We start from the raw sequence: 18,017 nt of genomic DNA on the forward strand, positions 1-18,017 counted from the left end.
TCAAGAGGACTTCCATTAGAAATCATTATCTCTGCCTCGCATAGAAGAATTGGTTGAGCAAACGCAAGGAAAAAATTACTTTTAGAAATGGACCTGAGATCCGAATATCACCAGTTCGAGTGTTAGGGAAGGATGTCCTGAAGACTACCTTCCGAACTCGATGCGGACACTTCGAGTCCGTAGTGATACTCCTCGGATAGGACTAATACGCCCATAGTATTCATGAGCTTAATGAGTAGGGTACACCATTCTTACTTGGATCAGTTCGTCATTCTCCATGTAATGACTTACTTATCTACCCTCGTAGTAAGAAGGAACCCATGGAAACATTACCCTCAGAGAAACTTTTGCGAAGTTCTCTAAACACGAGTTTTGGAATTGAAGAATCAAATTCCTAAAACACACTATTAGTGATGTGGAAATTCTTGAGTACTCTTTCAATTTATCAAAACCTTTGAGAATTTGTCGACACCGAAGACGTCGACATAAATTTGCCATGTTCGAGGTCTCGTAGACCTACCGTCGTAGTCCATTCAGAACTCCTTGGGAATTACGGAAACCCTTACGACTTTGATCCAGCAGAGGGTGGCCCTTGACTGGGAAGATAAGCAAGAGACCTTGAAATTCCAAGTGAGAGACCAAATTCTTGAGGAAGTCTCGCATTGGGAATGGCTTAATACGCTTCGTAAAGTGTGGAAAGCTAAATCCAAGATAGTTAGGACCTCCGAGATTCTTACCAAAATCGGTCATGTATCTCACAAACTAGACCTACTCCACGAGCGTAGTAACGTACATTTTACCCTTCGCCTCTCAATCTTGAAACCATACCTTTCCGTTAGGACTCTCATAAGTCCACTCGACGAGATCGAGATTAACGAGATCCTCGCCTTCGTGGAAGAACCGTAGTGACCCTCAACCGAGTGGTCAAACGGACGAGGCAAACGTCGTCGCCCATTAGTGAAGGTTCGTTGGGATACCAACCGAGGACCCGAATTCATTTATGAGTGCGATAACCAATCGATTAGGAAGTTCCCACCTCATGACTCGATCATTCATACCTACTTCCTTACCTAAATTCTAATTTCGGGACGAAATTCCCTCTAACAGGGGGATGATGTGACAACCCAAAAATTTCCATCCAGTTTAGCCTAACACTTCTTTGAATGTCACACTCATTGCTGTTATCTTTTAGCACAATTAGAAGTTTATTTGAGCATTCTGAGCCTTGTACACTTAAGGAATAAGTGTCGGGGTTAATCGGTTGAAGCTCTAGCACAAAGAAATGGCCTTAAGCACATTAACCATGAGTTCACGGCCACCACATGGGAGTTTACGGCCGTAAACTCCATGTGGGATGTAAACTCACCTTATATGGTGAAGATGAAGGTCATTTTTTCATTTCTTTCATTTCCTTGGCCCAAATCCTCTCAAGTATCATCCCGATCTTCGTCCCTGATCTTCAAAACCCATAAGTATCTTGCCCTAACTAGTTGATATCTTAGATGATCTAGTGATCTTACATGATTTCATCCGTGAAATCATTCCGTTTTGTAGATTTTCAAGTTACACCAAGAACACACACTAGTGTTCTTGGCCAGAAATGACCATTCAAGCTTCTAGATCGTAAGTGCTCTTGTTCTAACTCGTTGTACACTAGGTTTAACATGTTTATAGCCTAGAAATCATAAGGAAACACAAGAACAAAGGAGTTTACGGCCAAGACTTGTTCTTGGGCCGTAAACCCCTATAAGTGGGGTAAATTGCACCCTAACTCCTTCCTTATGCCTAGAACCCAGTTCAGATCATATCCTTGAAGTGTTAAGGTCCTTAAGAATCCAAGAAACCATGTTCCCATAGAGTTTACGGCCGTAAACTCATAAGGATTGGTCCTTAGGCCGTAAACTCTATATAGGCGTGATATTGTGCCCCTAATGCTTCCACATGGCTAGAACTTAACATAGAACCAATCCCCAATGAGCTAGGAACCTTAAAACATCAAATGGTACTTCCTACCAATAGTTTACGGCCGTAAACTCATGGGGAAGTGGTACTTGGGCATCAAACTCAAGTTAAGGTCATTCTTGGACCTTAAACTCACATATCCTCTTGTTTAAGCCTTGGAACACTTAACCACTTAAGATATCATAGCTTTAAGCTTCATTTGGTGACCCATTTGAGAGTTTACGGCCAGGAGTAAACTCCCCTGGCCCGTAAACTCCAACAAGTATGGTGTATGGACCATAAACTCACTTACAAAGCCTCACACTCCTTTGTTGCAACCCGATAGCATCCTAGCACTTGACCAAAGTGTTTTCCTCGCAATAGGATGTTTTTACATGTTTAATTAGTGATATAATTAATAATTGTTTATATACATATGTCTTCATATGTTACTAGGATCATAGAGTGTGTTCAAGACTTCACTTGGCACCTAGCAATCCTACATCTTCAGTTCATCCAAACCACCATCTTCAGGTGAGTTCATACCCTTAATAAATGTTTTAAATGTTTTTAAATGATTTTATGGGGGAAACAAGTAGAATCATGCTAGTTATTATATCAATCACATGTGATTAATAAGCAGCATTCAAATGATTTACTACTCATTAGCCGTTTTACCAAACAGTTTTCTTCAAATGATTTTCATAAACGTTTTATATGTTTAAAACTCCTTATTAAATTGTTGATTATAAACTGTATGTTTCATTTCAAACTCATTTACAATTGTTTTTCAAACAAATGTTTCCTTATACTTAAACTGTTTTATCAAACAAATGCTTTCAACCCGTTTTATAGATTGACATCAAGTCGATCTTTTCTTAGATAGTAATCATGTTCAAAGGTTTTACAAAACTTATTTTATGCTTTTATATTGTAAATTGCATGCCTATGTATGTACAGTTATATAAGAAATGTTTAAAGGACGAGGCTCAGATAATCCTTCGAGTAAAAGACTCGTCCCTACAACGGTTAGACTCAAACAAGAGCTGCGCAATTGGACCAAATCTAGCACTCTGAGATTATTCAACCCTAATCACATGTGACATGACGTATTCACCTAATGGCTAACTCCCATCACTCAGAATCTCACAATGCACAAAGCAAGAAGCATTCAGACAAGGGAAAATCTAACCATAACATACTCTAACAATCATAATCTCATATACTCAGGCATAACCTAAACAGGCTACCCTACTACAGTCTAACCAGTACTATCATGCAGCTCAAAAGCATATATAACAGGCACATAAGGCATCCTCCCTAGATCCTTAGTCCTAATCTAGCATGCTGTTCTATTAACTGATAATCATAATACAAACTTGTATGGGTATTTTGGGGTACTTACATGAGCTCAGCTGATTGCATGCACCACACCCTTTTCTCTTATCGAAAATTCTTTTCTTTCTGAATTCTTTTTTCTTTTCTAAAACTGTTTTCTTTCTCAAAACTCTTTTTACAAATTTGTACTTTGAAATTTTTTATACCAATCCCTTAGTTTGAGTTCAGACACACTCGAGGGTATGTCCGAATCCATCAAACCAAGGCTCTGATACCAACTTGTAATGTCCCGAAAATAACGACTAAAATTTTTTCTTTAATTCATTGCTAATCCATATTCATAAATTCATATCATAAACCATAACATAATTCAGAGTATTAATTTCCAAAACATAATTTCATTATCAGAGTAAAACATCCCAGGCTGACTAATCAATGATGTGTGCCATGCGATCACCCCGAGCTCTTCCCTCTGCTACCGGAAGTACCTCAAACCAAAACTGAAAACTATAAGCACGAAGCTTAGTGAGTTCCCCAACCTACCACATACCATACACATATACATACTGCAAATATTGGGCCTCACCCACTACTCCGGGCCTCGCCCGTAACAGCAGGCCCAGCCTGCCCCAGGCCCCGCCTGGCTTCGAGCCCCACTCGGTGAACAAATTTGTTTCTCTTAGGTCTCGTCTGTCTCTAGGCCCCGCCCGCTAACACACACTAACATACAATAATATCATAACACATAAACTGGACATACACTACTGGATTCCTGTTCTAAGGCCTCGCCTATATTAGGCCCCGCCCCTGTCATATTACTGATGAGTCATGGAACCCTATCCATGCTCCTACTAATAGTGAGATATGGGCCCGGCCCACAGTCACCCCCCCCTTCCTACCTTGGGCCTCGCCTCTGCTTGGCTGCTAATGAGATGTGGAACACTTTCCACACTCTGCAATCAGTGAGTTACGATACCTCACCCACACTCACCTCCCTATCTGGCACATACATGTATCACAAAGACAACAAGTATAAACTATCATGTAAATCATTCCTTGGGCACCCGCCGACATCGGACCTTGGTCCTGAATATCATACTAGTAAACAGTGCCTAGGGCTAACCCCCGGGTCTTCCTACTCATAACTACATGGGTTGGCATTGTGGTCGTATACACATCAACACAAAGGGAAACTCACCTGCACTGTTGAACTTTGCTAATAACCCTCCGGTTGCTGACTAGATCACAATATCACTTAGCCCAATATCATAATCACTCTTAGGGTAAAATTACCATTTTACCCCTACCCCAAAATGGTCCACAACTAGGGCCCAAAACATACTATAAAAAGGTCTAACATTAAGTAGGCTTCCCAAGCCCACTATTCACCCATAAATGGCCCAATTTGCTACATTGGGGCCAATCCCATTATTGGGCCTTACCTTAAGCCCAATACAATTACTTGGCCCATAAACACTGACTCCTAATGGCCCACTAAGGCCCAAAGACCTATAGACCAAAACACAGCCCACACCGAGGCCCAAAAGCTCAAGGCCCAAATCTGACCACGAACGCAGGGCGTACTCCTAGGTATGTTGAACATACTGGCTGATGGCTTGTACGCCGTGCGTACCTCCTTGGACGCCCAACGTACAGCCTCATTAAGTCAACTTTCTAATAAGAGCTTAATACCCCGATTCAGAAGCTAAAAACTCGGATCTAAGTCTTATTCCATGTATTAAGCCATAAAGTCACTGACTTGGTGACTTTGTATGGCCCAAACAAACCCAAGCTCTCAAAACACTCTTCTATTTCCATAAAAAGGGGACTAGATCTCATGCATGGACTTAATAGGACCATAAAGGTTGGAACTTTACTGCTTCTAGGAGTCAAATGACCCTAAGGGAGGCACCCTGGTCTTAGAAACGTGCTTGCGGCTCAAAGACCCAATCTTGGGACTAAAAAGTCCATAAACTTGAACTTAAGGAGATCTATGAGATTAATCATCAAGCTCAAAACATTTTACCTTGAAGAGGTCTGAAATGAGGCAATTATCCCGGATCTACAAGCTCTAGCTTCCAAGGTTCCTCCATGCCAAACTTCTTTTTTTCTCTTCTAAGCTTTAAACCACCAAAATGGGTTCTCCAAGGTCAAGATCTCACCAAAAGAGGGTATGAACATTCTAGGGTTTCTTCTGAGGATGGGGAGGCTCGTATGGGGGCTAAGGATGAAACCATTATGTCCTTTATATAGTGCTCAATCCAAAATTAGGGTTTCATAACTTTTAGCGTACGATGGACGTACCTCCTTGTACGCTACGCCTTGGACATCCACGATCAGGTTGCCTCATTATGCTGGGTGTAACCCAGCTTACCTTGGGCGTACCCACGCGTGTTCCAAACATACATGCATTGCCTTCCATGCAAATTTTCTCCATAAGGTCCATTATGGCAATATCTTCAAAGTGTCACAACTCCTTCAATCTAGATCCGTTTCTGACGAACTTTATATCCACGGAAAGGTGGCGAGAATCCCTATGCTTCTAGCAGCACAACTCAGTCCCACAATCTTCTCAAAATAAACTCCCATCCCAAAAATGACCAAAACGCCCCTAGCTTGGGTTTCTGAAATCCGCGAACGAATACTTTTACAACAGGGCGTTACAGAGAGTTACAAAACTTGCCATCAAGCTTTGGAATTCTAAAAGTCTTGAAGAGTTACAAAAACTTGCCCTCAAGTTTTGGAATTTAAAATTTGATTAAAAATATTTTAATTGTGAAATATTAAATGCTAAACCTTTTGGCTTCAAAACTTAAGTTTAGAATTAAAAGTTTTTAATTATGGTTTTCTTGATAATTAATTAAAAGATTATTAATAAATCCATAATTATATGGTTTGAGTTTAATTAAATTAAATGTCTTGTTTGATTAATAGATTCAAGAACCTAGTATTTTAAATGTTTAAAATACACGTGTATACTATATAAAATTAAAAGTCTAATATCTTATATATGTATAAGTTAAAAGTCAGTCTTGCCGTTAGTAGGCCTCATTCACGAAGTTGGTCTATGAGGGATGTTTATGGAAACGATCTATAAAATGATTGGCATTGGGTATACACTCTTACCCACCACACAATACACCTACTTCCAAGCATATTCGGGTGCTGGCCTACCCCTTTCGTCTCTTTCAATCGGTAACTGCCTAACATATCTGGGTGTTGGCCTCCCCTTCGGTCTCTATCAACCGGATATCAGTTGATCCGGCCAAGGGGGAGGCCGTGATGAGATGGGAGATTCCGAAGTCTCCATCTGAGATTCGGAGTTTCGTGGGATTAGCCAGAGATTATCGGAGATTCATCCAGGATTTCTCCAAGATAGTCATACCCTTGACACGGTTGACGAAGAAGGTCGTAGTCTTTTGTTGGGGGCCTGAGCAGCAGGCTGCATTTGAGGCATTACGACAAAGATTGTGTGTGGCGCCAATCTTAGTCGTGCCAGAGGGCATGGAAGATCTTGTTGTGTACTGCGATGCGTCCATCTCAGGCTTGGGCGCAATTTTGATGCAGAGAGGGCATGTCATTGCTTACGCTTCGATGCAGCTGAAGCCTCACGAGGCGGACTATCCAACGCATGACTTGGAGCTAGGGGCTGCTGTTTTTGCCCTCAAGATCTGGCGTCATTACCTCTATGGAGTTCTTTGTACCATCTACACGGACCACAAGAGCTTGAGGTATCTCATGGATCAACCAAATCGAAACATGAGGCATAGTCGATGGCTTGATGTGGTGAAGGTCTATGATTGTGAGATCCTCTACCATCCGAGGAAGGCCAATGTTGTGGCCGACGTGCTTAGCCGTAAGGCAGCACTGATCAGGGGTATTTGTATGAGGATGACTGTGGTGGCTACGCTGTTAGAGCGGATCCGAGAGGCCAAATAGGAGTCTATGAAGGAGGAACACCGGAAGAGAGAGTGTATTGTGGGACAGGTTTTCTCCTTCGACTATAATAGTCGAGGATTGTTGACCCTTCATCGTAGGGTGTGGATCCCCTATCATGGAGGCGTGCGTCAGACAGTGATAGAAGAGGCGCACAAATCCAGGTTTTCTATCCATCCCGGGGCGACGAAGATATATAGAGATCTTCGTCTTGACTATTGGTGGCCCAGCATGAAGCGGGACGTAGCATTGTATGTGGAGTGGTGCTTGACCGGCAGGAAGGTCAAGGCCGAACATCAGTGGCCACATGGCAAGATGCAACCGTTGGATATTCCCATGTGGAAATGGGAAGACATCACCATGGACTTCATCACCAAACTTCCCAGGACCGCGCGGGTAGTGGATACCATATGGGTCATTATGGATCGGCTGACCAAGAGCGCCCATTTTATACCGATCCAGGAGAGTATATCGGTCGAGAAGCTGGCCGACATCTACATTCGAGAGGTGGTGGTGTGGCATGGGGTGCCAGTGTCAGTGATGTCAGACAGGGATGTGCGGTTTACTTCCAGGTTCTGGAAGAAATTTCACGACGAGTTGGGTACTCATCTCCATTTTAGCACTGGACTTCACCCGCAGACGGATGGTCAGAACGAGCAGACCATCTAGAATCTGGAGGATATGCTATGGGCGTGTGTGCTAGACTTCGGTGGTAGCTGGGACACTTACCTTCCATTTTCTGAATTCTCCTACAACAACAGCTACCATGCGAGTATCGATCGTCCTCCCTTTGAGATGTTATACCGGAGAAAGTGCAGGACCACGATATGTTGGGGTGAGGTTGGCCAGAGGGTCATGGGGAGCACCGAAGTGGTGCTCAAGACAACAGAGAAGATTCAATAGATTGGGAGCAGGCTCCAGACTGCATAGAGTCGGCAGAAAAACTATGCCGACAAGCGTCGTTCAGACCTGGAGTTCCAGGTCGGGGATATGGTTCTCCTGAAGGTGTCGCCTTGGAAAGGCGTCATCTGGTTCAGGAAGGGGGGCAAGTTGGGCCCCAGGTACATTGGACCTTTCAGGGTTATAGCTCGGGTGGGGAAGGTGGCGTACAGGCTGTATATGCCAGCCGAACTCAGTCAAATCCACATCACTTTCCACATCTCCCAGCTGCGGAAGTGTCTGGTAGACGACTCGGCAGTGGTGCCCCTAGAGGATATTCAGGTTGACGACAGCCTGAATTACATTGAGCGCATATGGCAATCCTTTACAGGAAGTCGGAGGATCTGAGGAACAAGAATGTCGAGCTAGTGAAGGTGCAATGGCAGCATTGGAAGGGCTCAGAGTGGACGTAGGAGCCGGTGGATGAGATAATGGAGCATTACCCAGAGCTTTTCCAGAAGCAAGCAGCAGACTTCGAGGACGAAGTCTAAAATAAGTGGGAGAGATTTGTAGCACCCGGTTCCTGGGATGTATTTTATTCTAGTATTTTTCGCAATTTGGACTGAGACTCGGCGAGTTTATAGCCCAACTCGTCGAGTAGTAGCAGTTTCGACCCGGGGGTTAAGTGACAGACTCGTCGAGTCGGCAGCAAGACTCGACGAGTAGACTCTGGCTGGGAAAAACCCTAATCTGAGGGTTTGCACACTATTTAAACAACCTTATACATCCTCCATCGCCCCTTTATGCTCCTAGAACACTCCATACAGAACCTGAATCGTGTTGTGAAGATCTAGAGGCCTTTTTGGTGATTCTTTATGGTTTATGGTGGCAAGAAGGAAGGAAAAGCTTGAGGAAGCAAGAGGTTGGTCAGAGGAGTCAAATTTGTGCATCATCTACAGTTCTTGGAAGGTATAAAGTCGACACCTTGCTCCATCTTGCATTAGATCCCTATTTGGGGAGATTTAGGGCTTTTATAAGCCATTCTCGGTGACCAACCATGATTGAAAACATGGTTGCGGGTTGAGGCTTCAGATCTAGGCTCCTTAAGGAGTTAGAAGGTAGAAAGGGATTGCCTTTGCACCTATGGAAAACCCCATGTAGCTTCAGGGCTTCTTTTAGGGTCTTTTAGCTCATAGTCCCATGCATGTACGTAACGTTCGTAACTTTACGTGCCAGATCGATCTTAGGAGCCTATATCTATCATTTGCACAAATTTTTTACACCAGTAATCGAGGAATGAGTGTTGGACGACCACGACTCGGCGAGTCGTTCTTGGGACTCGGGGAGTCCAAGGCTTGATGTCCCCAAATATGTTGAGGGTCGAGGGGACCCAATTGAGTGTTAGAAGGGTTTTAGAGGGTCCAAGGGAGTGGCCCAACGTATTGGACATAGCCATAGACCTGGAATTCATAGGACTCGACGAGTGCATGAGCAGACTCTGCGAGTCCAAGGCAATCTCCCACCCCTTGAAGATGAACTCGATGAGTTGTTCATACAACTCGGCGAGTCAAGGTCAGGACTTGTTCATAGGATCGGGATGAACTCGACGAGTTGTTTATAAAACTCGGTGAGTCGGATGAAGGTTCATTCAATGTTATTTTAGAAGGAAGACTCATTGATTCGTTGCTAAACTCGATGAGTAGAAGCGTGAAGAAGGTCAGATGAAAGGATAGCGACTCGACGAGTTGGCGGCTCAACTCGGCGAGTCAGGTCAACTGAAAGTTGACTTTGAATTTGACTTGGTTAGGGGTAAAATATTCATTTTACCCTAAGAGTAGTTATCAGTGTCTAATTAAGTGTTTTATGGATTTATAGCCGGCGGACACCGGAGCAGCAGTCAGACATCTGCCGATCAGCTTTTCAGCAGTCAGCCTTACGAGGTGAGTTACCTTCCAGTAGCGGTGGGTCTAAGACACGAATGCCGACCCACCAGTGGGAGTTGTATGTTAGATGACTGTCTTTGTGATATTCATCTAGTTTTACTACTACCTAATATGTTATGTGCTAGTATGATATGATGTTATATGCTAGTAGCAGTAGGGGAGACAGTCCCCAAGATTTCCGGTCGATAGGGTCAAAGGGAGTAGTCATACCCAGTCATGTTAGATAGAATACGATTATGTGTTACATGTTATGTGGTAGTAGTAGAGGGGTGAAATAGTCCCCAGTATTCGGTCGAGAGGACCGAAGGGGAGGCCAGCATCAAGATATGCTAGGCAGTATCTGGTCGAGAGGACCGAAGGGGAGGCCAGCACCTAGATATGCTAGGCAGTATCCAGTCGAGAGGACCAAAGGGGTAAGTCGGGAACCCATATATGCCTGACAGTATGTACATGTTATGTGATTATACGGTATGTGGTACGATGGGGGAACTCACTAAGCTTCGTGCTTACAGTTTTTAGTTTTGTTTCAGGTACCTCTTCAGCAAAGGGGAAGGAGCTTTCACGGTAGCTGCACATTATAGACACACATGTTGGATTTCCGCATTAAGAGATTCTTGGGAACGTACTCTGATTTATTTTACTTTTGACGAAATGGGTTTTATGGTGACATGTTTTGGATTATTGACATATTGTTTGTGACATGAGATATCATTATGAATGATTTTAGACTGATGGTTTTTATGTTATAGTTTATTTAAAAACGAAATTTTTGGCCTCGAAAATTACGATGTTACAGCATGTATGGGTACTGTCTACCCCTTCGGTATCTTTCAACTGGTGTCTAGAGACTATTTCACCCCTACTACTACTAACACGTATATCATAGAATCCTAGCACATAAAGCATATCAGATAGTGGCAAAATAGAAAATTATCACAAAGAAAATCATCTCAAACATAATCCCTTACTGGTGGGTCGGCATTGGTGTCTTAAACCAAAATCTACTGGAAGGCAACTCACCTTGCACTGATGAAGTCCTACAGACAAAAACCTAGCTGTTGAATGACAGATTCTCGAACTGTCATTCATCAAAATAACACCCAATCAGTAATTGGGTTCTAACACATATCCATAACTCCATTCTTGGGGGTAAAAGACTACTTTACCCCCATCTTAGCTTGATTCAAACTCAAGGCCCAAAAGTCAAACTATGAATCAAAGCCCAACATATGGCCTAATTTTCCACATTGGGCCCAAACCTTTACATGGTCTTACCCTAAGGCCCGACCATTTATTCTAGTCCAAACGTTTGGCTTTCTAATCACTACAAGAAAAAGACCTTTAATGACGTGCTTTTTACGACACGCGATAATTAACGATACGCAAAAGGACGTGCCCTTAAAATAGTGTCATCTCTCCAAAAAATTTAAGGATTTACGTCACGCTTTATTGCGTGCCCTTAATTTAGTGTCTCAAGAAAAAAAATTAAAAACACGGAGGGCGCTTTATCTTAAACGCGCGTCGTCTGTACCTGTCGCTTTATAATTTTAATGAAACGCGCTCTTAGTAGACAAGGGGGGAAATGAAATCCCCAAAATTTTGAAAACCCGCCTTTTTTTTTCTATCTTCTATCTATCTTTCATCTTCAACCTAACAAGGACGAGCATTGCACTCTTGATTTCCCTAACTCTTTCTCATTTTCTGATTCAAACTTGAAAGAATCGAAAAAAAAATCTATCAATTTTGAAGCCTAAAGAATCACAACAACCGACTTCATTACATCTTCATTACAACAAGCCTCAAAAATCTTGCTACTAAGAAAAATCCCAAACAACCGGTGGTATTTCCCCTAAAATTCAAGGATTCTCTCATGCGATTTCAGCGATTTTTGTTTCCCCTGTATTTTTTTTTTGGCATCGATCACTTCTTAGGCGGTCTTGGCCTTCATAATTATTGCATCTGGTTTCCCTTGTTCTCCTCCACCTATGTTTCCATATTTTATCTTCAAGTTCTTCTCATCAATTATTCAGCTGATTCATATGATTCCAGGTCAAGGAGGAGGAAGAAGAGCTATCATTCAAATTCTAGGAGTAGAAGCAGGAAATCAATATCAGTATGTGAGATCGAGTAAGATGAATCCACTAATAAAAAGAATACCCACCAAAAAAACTCATAAACCCGCGTTATCAGCTACATAAGTCAGAAATCCTTCGTCTAGGGTTTTATTTATCAACGCTCCCGCCAAAGGTACTCTCGTGTCTTATTAAGCTGAGTACATGTATACGTTTCTTGACAAATTTCTTGGATTTTCTTGGATTCTCAAACCTCCACCGCTTCACTTCCCACCGACGACCTCCGCTCACCTCTCCCCCCCCCCCCCCTCCGAAATTCAACTGCTTCTAATTTGGGGGTTATTACCCTAGTTCCTTTCCATTGCTCTCTGATTAAACAATTTATTGCCAATTGCGAAGCCTCCACAAACCCTACCTCAACTCCATCGCCATCTACAGTTGACTTGGCCTTGATGTCTCCCCTTCATCATCATTGGAAGCTAGTCCTGTAGATAGTGATGATTTTTGTCACTTGCCTAATGGCAGCCCTCATGAGGCATCACCCACTAGTATTCTTGAGGTTGGTAAAGCTCCTAATATTTTCTTGAATCTTGATCGTCTTTTTATGTGGGTAAGATTTTAATTTTGAATTTTTGATTCTGAAATAGATGATGACATCATTTCCGGTTCTTGGAGGTCTACTTTTATCCCCTCTTCCTTTTGAACTCTTGTATTTGACTGAAAAAGAAAAATGGTAGGATAGTAGTTGTGGTTCTGTGCATAAAAAAGTGAAGACAGTTAATAGGCCTGATATTAAAGTTGACCGAAACGAGAAGAAGCCAAAGACCGAGGGTAATTTGGTCCCACCTGAACTGAAAAACATCAACATTGTTTGTGATGGCATTGGTGGTGAAACAAAAAGGAAGCTGACATGGATAATTTGTATTGTGAAGAACCTCTCTCTAATGGTATGAGGGTGGATTTCAGAAAAGGTGTTGCCTTTAAGGGTGGATCATCTGGTGTTATACCAAAAGAGGAATCATTATATCTAGTTTTTTTTTAACTTGATTTTTTGTTTTAACTTGTTCAGGTATGGGGAAGGCAAAGGTAAGATGATTAGTTGTTCTATCCATTTTCATTCTAGGGCTTTTTGGTTGTTGGCTATTTAGTACAGGTATGGTCAAGAAACGAGTTACTCAGTTTTCTTAACTTATCCCATATTTATCCTCTTCTTTTTCATCCATCTTTATCCTGTTTCTTGTATCCCTTTAAGTTAAGTTCCTGCCCAACATAAATCCGAAACTATCATGTAGGGTTCATTTGCTGCCAGTTCTTCTACAAGTGTATCATCAAAATAAAATCACATCCTTAGTCTCTTATTTCATAAAACTCTATAGATATGTATGTATATGAACATGCTCAGTGAATCATGTACGTGTTTTTATTCAACCAGCAGAGGCATTGATTCTGTTGCCCTCTGTGGAATTGCAATATCAATCTCTTTTGGGATTACCCCATCCATGTGTGGTAATCTTACTCATATCACATACATATACAAGCATGAATCCCGTAGTTCTTCATACTCATATATTTTACATTTTTTCCTGAAGCAGTACATACGTTCAACTACAGTGAGCTACAAATCCGAATTAAACCCAATCTAGCAAAATGGATGTTTACAATATTGCAAGAAGTTTCACAATTTGAAACTTTCTTGATACAAATAAATAGATTTTGAATTATTAGTTAATGTTCAATTTTCAAGCTTCGACATTTTGTTTTTTAGTCGCTACCTCAGCCTTGGTCACTCTAGGCAGGCATCTGACGTTGCTGCCTGCTGGAATAGCTGACTTCTTGTAGTGCACCCCCCATTGCAGTTCACCTATCAGAGAAGGAGACACAAAAAGATTCCCACGTCTGTGGGGACCAGAAATACCCACGATGGTAGTACTAGGTTGGTGGGACAGCAGGGGTAATTTGGGTAATAAGACAGATCCTCTGTTATGGAGTCTTTTTAAGGAAGAGTCCCTCTCAGTGAGAGGCAGGCAGAATATTAGAAGTTTTTTTTTCTTTTGGGAGACCATAGCATCTCGAATAGCTATTCTTATTGTTAAATTCCTCATTTCGCGTTGTTCTTGTTATGAACTGGAATACCATTTATAGGCTGCCATTGTTTCATTAAAAGATTGATAATTTGTGTGTTGAGTTCATAACACTTCTTCGGCTTACCCTTTTGATCTTATTTTGTGTTAATTCTATATTTTTGGATCTGCTATCTTTGGTCTTATGGCATCTTGATTTACATTTTTTTTCTTCAGTTTTTACTTACAATTTTGTGGGTTTTATATGTTGATAGGAAATGGTGGTGGTGGTGGGACAGATACAGTGGCAATGGAAATAGGTGGTGGCGATGGGGGACACAACACCCAGAATATGGTGGCGATTGTTATATGCACTTATGAAGGTTGATTGGTCTGTTTCTCTAATACATATTTTTTTCTTCAAGTATTATTTAATTTACCATCACTATTTGTTTAGCTTGTAGGTAAAGTCCACTAATTTAATAGTTTCCCACCAAATATTCGATGACAATTTTTTGATTTATTTAAGTTTCAATGCTCCTATACAGGTAACTACTTTGTCTGATCTCCATTTTTTTGTCAAGTTTTGCCCTTCCTTCTTTTGATGAAGGGTTCAACTCCTGTTTGAGACTTTAAGTGGAAGTTGGAGTAGTTTAGGACTATATTAGATTTACCATTTAACAAAAAAAGTTGCTTAATAACCTTCTATCATTGTTATAAGTTTATGATCTTTTCGTTGACTCGCCTTTTGACATCTTTACAAAGCTCAAGATGTAGTCTAAATAAGAAGCTTAGAATTTTGAATGATGGAATGAATATTATGAAGGTTAGTAAGTTAGTTGCTTTTTTCTCTTTATTGACATAGAAAACAAGATGAAGTTTTAACATATTTTCTTCTCTTTATCACTCCTAAAAGTGAAACCTGTAGTGCCCTTATTGACACTTGATGTCATTGTAGTTTGTTTAATGTTTTATGAGCTTCCACATTGATCTATTTAAATCGAATAGGAGCTTCTGGTACTTTTTTTTTTGTCTCTGTGAAGTTTATGTTTTATGATTGCATGCTTTTACAGTATGCAAATGAACCTTTTTCCTTATAAAATTCCCATTACAACAACATTCTTGAGTAACTTCTTTTTGATTGACATGGTTTTAGGGTGGTGTTGAAGGCAAACAACAGGTGGACAAAGTGATTGACAAGTGTGCCTCGATGCAGAACTAAATCTGCTTTAGGGTGGGTTCCCAGTCTATGGTGTTACAAATCCAACTGTGGAAAGAATTAAATCTGTTATGCAAAGAATAGGTAGCTTTAAAGGTGGCCTGGGTAGACCCGTCTTTTGGCACAACATGAGAGAAGAACCTGTTATTTACATTAATGGAAAGCCCTTTCTGCTTCGTGAGGTTGAAAGACCCTACAAAAACATGCTCGAGTATACGGTATATAATAATAATCCTCTCTCATTTTTAATGTTTATTATTTAAATATACTCAAGTGTCAAGTGGTTTAATGTAGGGAATTTACTGTGAAAGAGTGGAGAGAATGGAAGCTCGACTGAAAGAAGATATTCTCAAAGAACCTGAACGTTATGGATGTAAGGTATCTACCTGATACCTTGCTGCAACCTTGTTGCCTAAGAACAGAAAACAAAATAGAACAGGAAGAAAAAAAGGAAAAAAAAACTACATGGCTGGCAACAGGTGATAACAGGGGAAGAAAAAGATGGGATTTTTTAGTTTGCTTGGTGGAAAAGAAAACTTTTATTGCTGAAAAACTTCTTTCTAAATACCTATAACGTAGCATATTTATACTAAAAGAAAAAGAGTTTGACTCATAGTCTAAAACCGGGAAACAAAAATAATAAAAGCATTTTCCTAAAATGCCCCTGTGGGCTTTTTCCTGAATTACGCCAACAATGGAGGTGATATTATGGCAATTCACGAACTACAATCATATTTTATTACAAAAACTTAATTAAATTGGAACTTTCCCAAAATACCCCTGAGGCTATTTTTGTCCCCAATTCTCAGGGGACGGAATAATGATGGATGGTCAAGCTAAAATTTGGTTTTGAATTTAATTTGGTATAAAAATGACAGGTTTGATAATGGTAGATGGTCAAGATACAAGAACTTTTCAAGTCCATTTGGAATATTACGCTACAGATAATATTCTCTCTTTATTTCAGAACTTCTTACTTCTTCGTCTTATTAACTTTTTCATCTTATAATATGTTTGGATGCTGCTACATTTTAATACTGTCTGGAGTATATTATATTTGTTATTTGTGATAATAGCAGCTGGTTTTGTTTGTGATGGGATTAGTGTAAATTTTTGTCTGTTTTGTTGTTTTCTGGATGATAGCTAGGTACCTGAAGCATTATTTAAAGGTGGATCAGTAGTCTACATGTCATTGCATGTCATTGCATTCTCACTGTTACCTATCAAAGTACTGAGGTAAATATTATGATTTTTTATATTAATTTTCTTACTTTCTAAAATTATTAGTGTTTTTTTTTCTGAGTTATGATTGAAAAACAGTGAACTAGGGTAAATTTTATGAATTATGATATTAGTTTCTGAAAATATATAATTAGGGCATCATTATGTCTTATTGCCCCGGGCAACATATTTCTTTGGACCGGCCCTGGGTCCTTGCATTGCAATTGCCTATTTATCGGTTCTAAAGGACTGTGAGATTCATTGCTTTCATGAAGGATTGGAAGTCAAACGACTTGGTGGTCTCCATGTCATTGGGATATCTTTGCATGAGTCCCGAAGAATTGATAATCAGGTAACTTTGCATCAATATTGTGTTTTAAGGTTTTACATAAATTTAGCATATACTTTCAGACTCACTTTTTTTAATTTATTTCTTGCTTTACAAAGCTTCGTGGCAGAGCAGGAAGGCAAGGAGATCCTGGATCAACACGCTTCATGGTCAGGTAAGTTCATTTAAATGATTTTTATAAAGTTTAAAGTCAATCCTTTCATCTGGACAAAATTCTTCATGTTAAATTACGTAATATTCCTTGGAGTAGTTGACATGAACAATTTTTTTTTGTTAGAATGATTCCATATATATGTGCAAGCAAGCACATGCCTTGTGAAAAAGGGAAATCTATTCTAGTCATTCTCTTTAACAAGGCAACCTTAAAGTTGATTTTTTAAACCTGATGTTTAAAACTACATTGAGTGTGAGATAGAAGTTTATGCAGAGAAGGAAAAAGATAGAAGTTTTTGAGGATGTTGCTGATGAAAAAGATAGAGGTTCTTTAGGATGCTGCTAATGAAGTTTATGCAGAGAAGGAAAAAGATAGAAGTTTGTTGGCACATAGTAAGCTAGATAATTAATGCAATTGTATATAAATGAGTTCATTTTTTTATAACATTTACTCACTATTGGAATAATTATTTGTATTTGACATATTAGTGAAATGAATTATATTTGTTATTTATGGTATTTTATTTATTATTATGAGATTTCTAATGTATTATTTAATATGAAAAATTAGTAAATCTATAAATAATATTTTTTTTAAAACATTTAAAATTACGATACGCAAAAATGTGTGTCATCTTCATTTATGACATGGCCTTTCTTGACAGGGGCTTTCTTGATACGCATTGCGTGTCATTAACACGCGCGTCGTAAGGTTACGACACGCGAATGCATGTCATCTTCCTTTATGACAGGGCCTTCCTTGATACGCATTGCGTGTCGTAACCGCGCGTCGTAAATGCGTGTCGTAAATGCGCGTAGTAAATGCGCGTCGTCTCTAGACGACGCGCAAATGCGCGTCGTCTATCTTTATGACATGGCCTTCCTTAACACGCATTTGCGCGTCGT

At 40.4% G+C, this 18,017-nt stretch overlaps 1 long non-coding RNA gene across 1 annotated transcript; it reads left to right on the top strand.

Annotated features, from left to right (window-relative positions):
- The first annotated feature begins 16,588 nt into the window (after positions 1–16,588).
- On the top strand, positions 16,589–17,630 carry LOC128132005 (uncharacterized). Its single transcript, XR_008229920.1, has 3 exons — positions 16,589–16,961; positions 17,057–17,112; positions 17,386–17,630. It is a non-coding gene; the product is annotated as an uncharacterized LOC128132005 (long non-coding RNA).
- The last annotated feature ends 387 nt before the right edge of the window (positions 17,631–18,017 follow it).

Source organism: Lactuca sativa, chromosome 2 (assembly GCF_002870075.4).
Source record: "Lactuca sativa cultivar Salinas chromosome 2, Lsat_Salinas_v11, whole genome shotgun sequence".
NCBI classification, from domain to species: domain Eukaryota; kingdom Viridiplantae; phylum Streptophyta; class Magnoliopsida; order Asterales; family Asteraceae; genus Lactuca; species Lactuca sativa.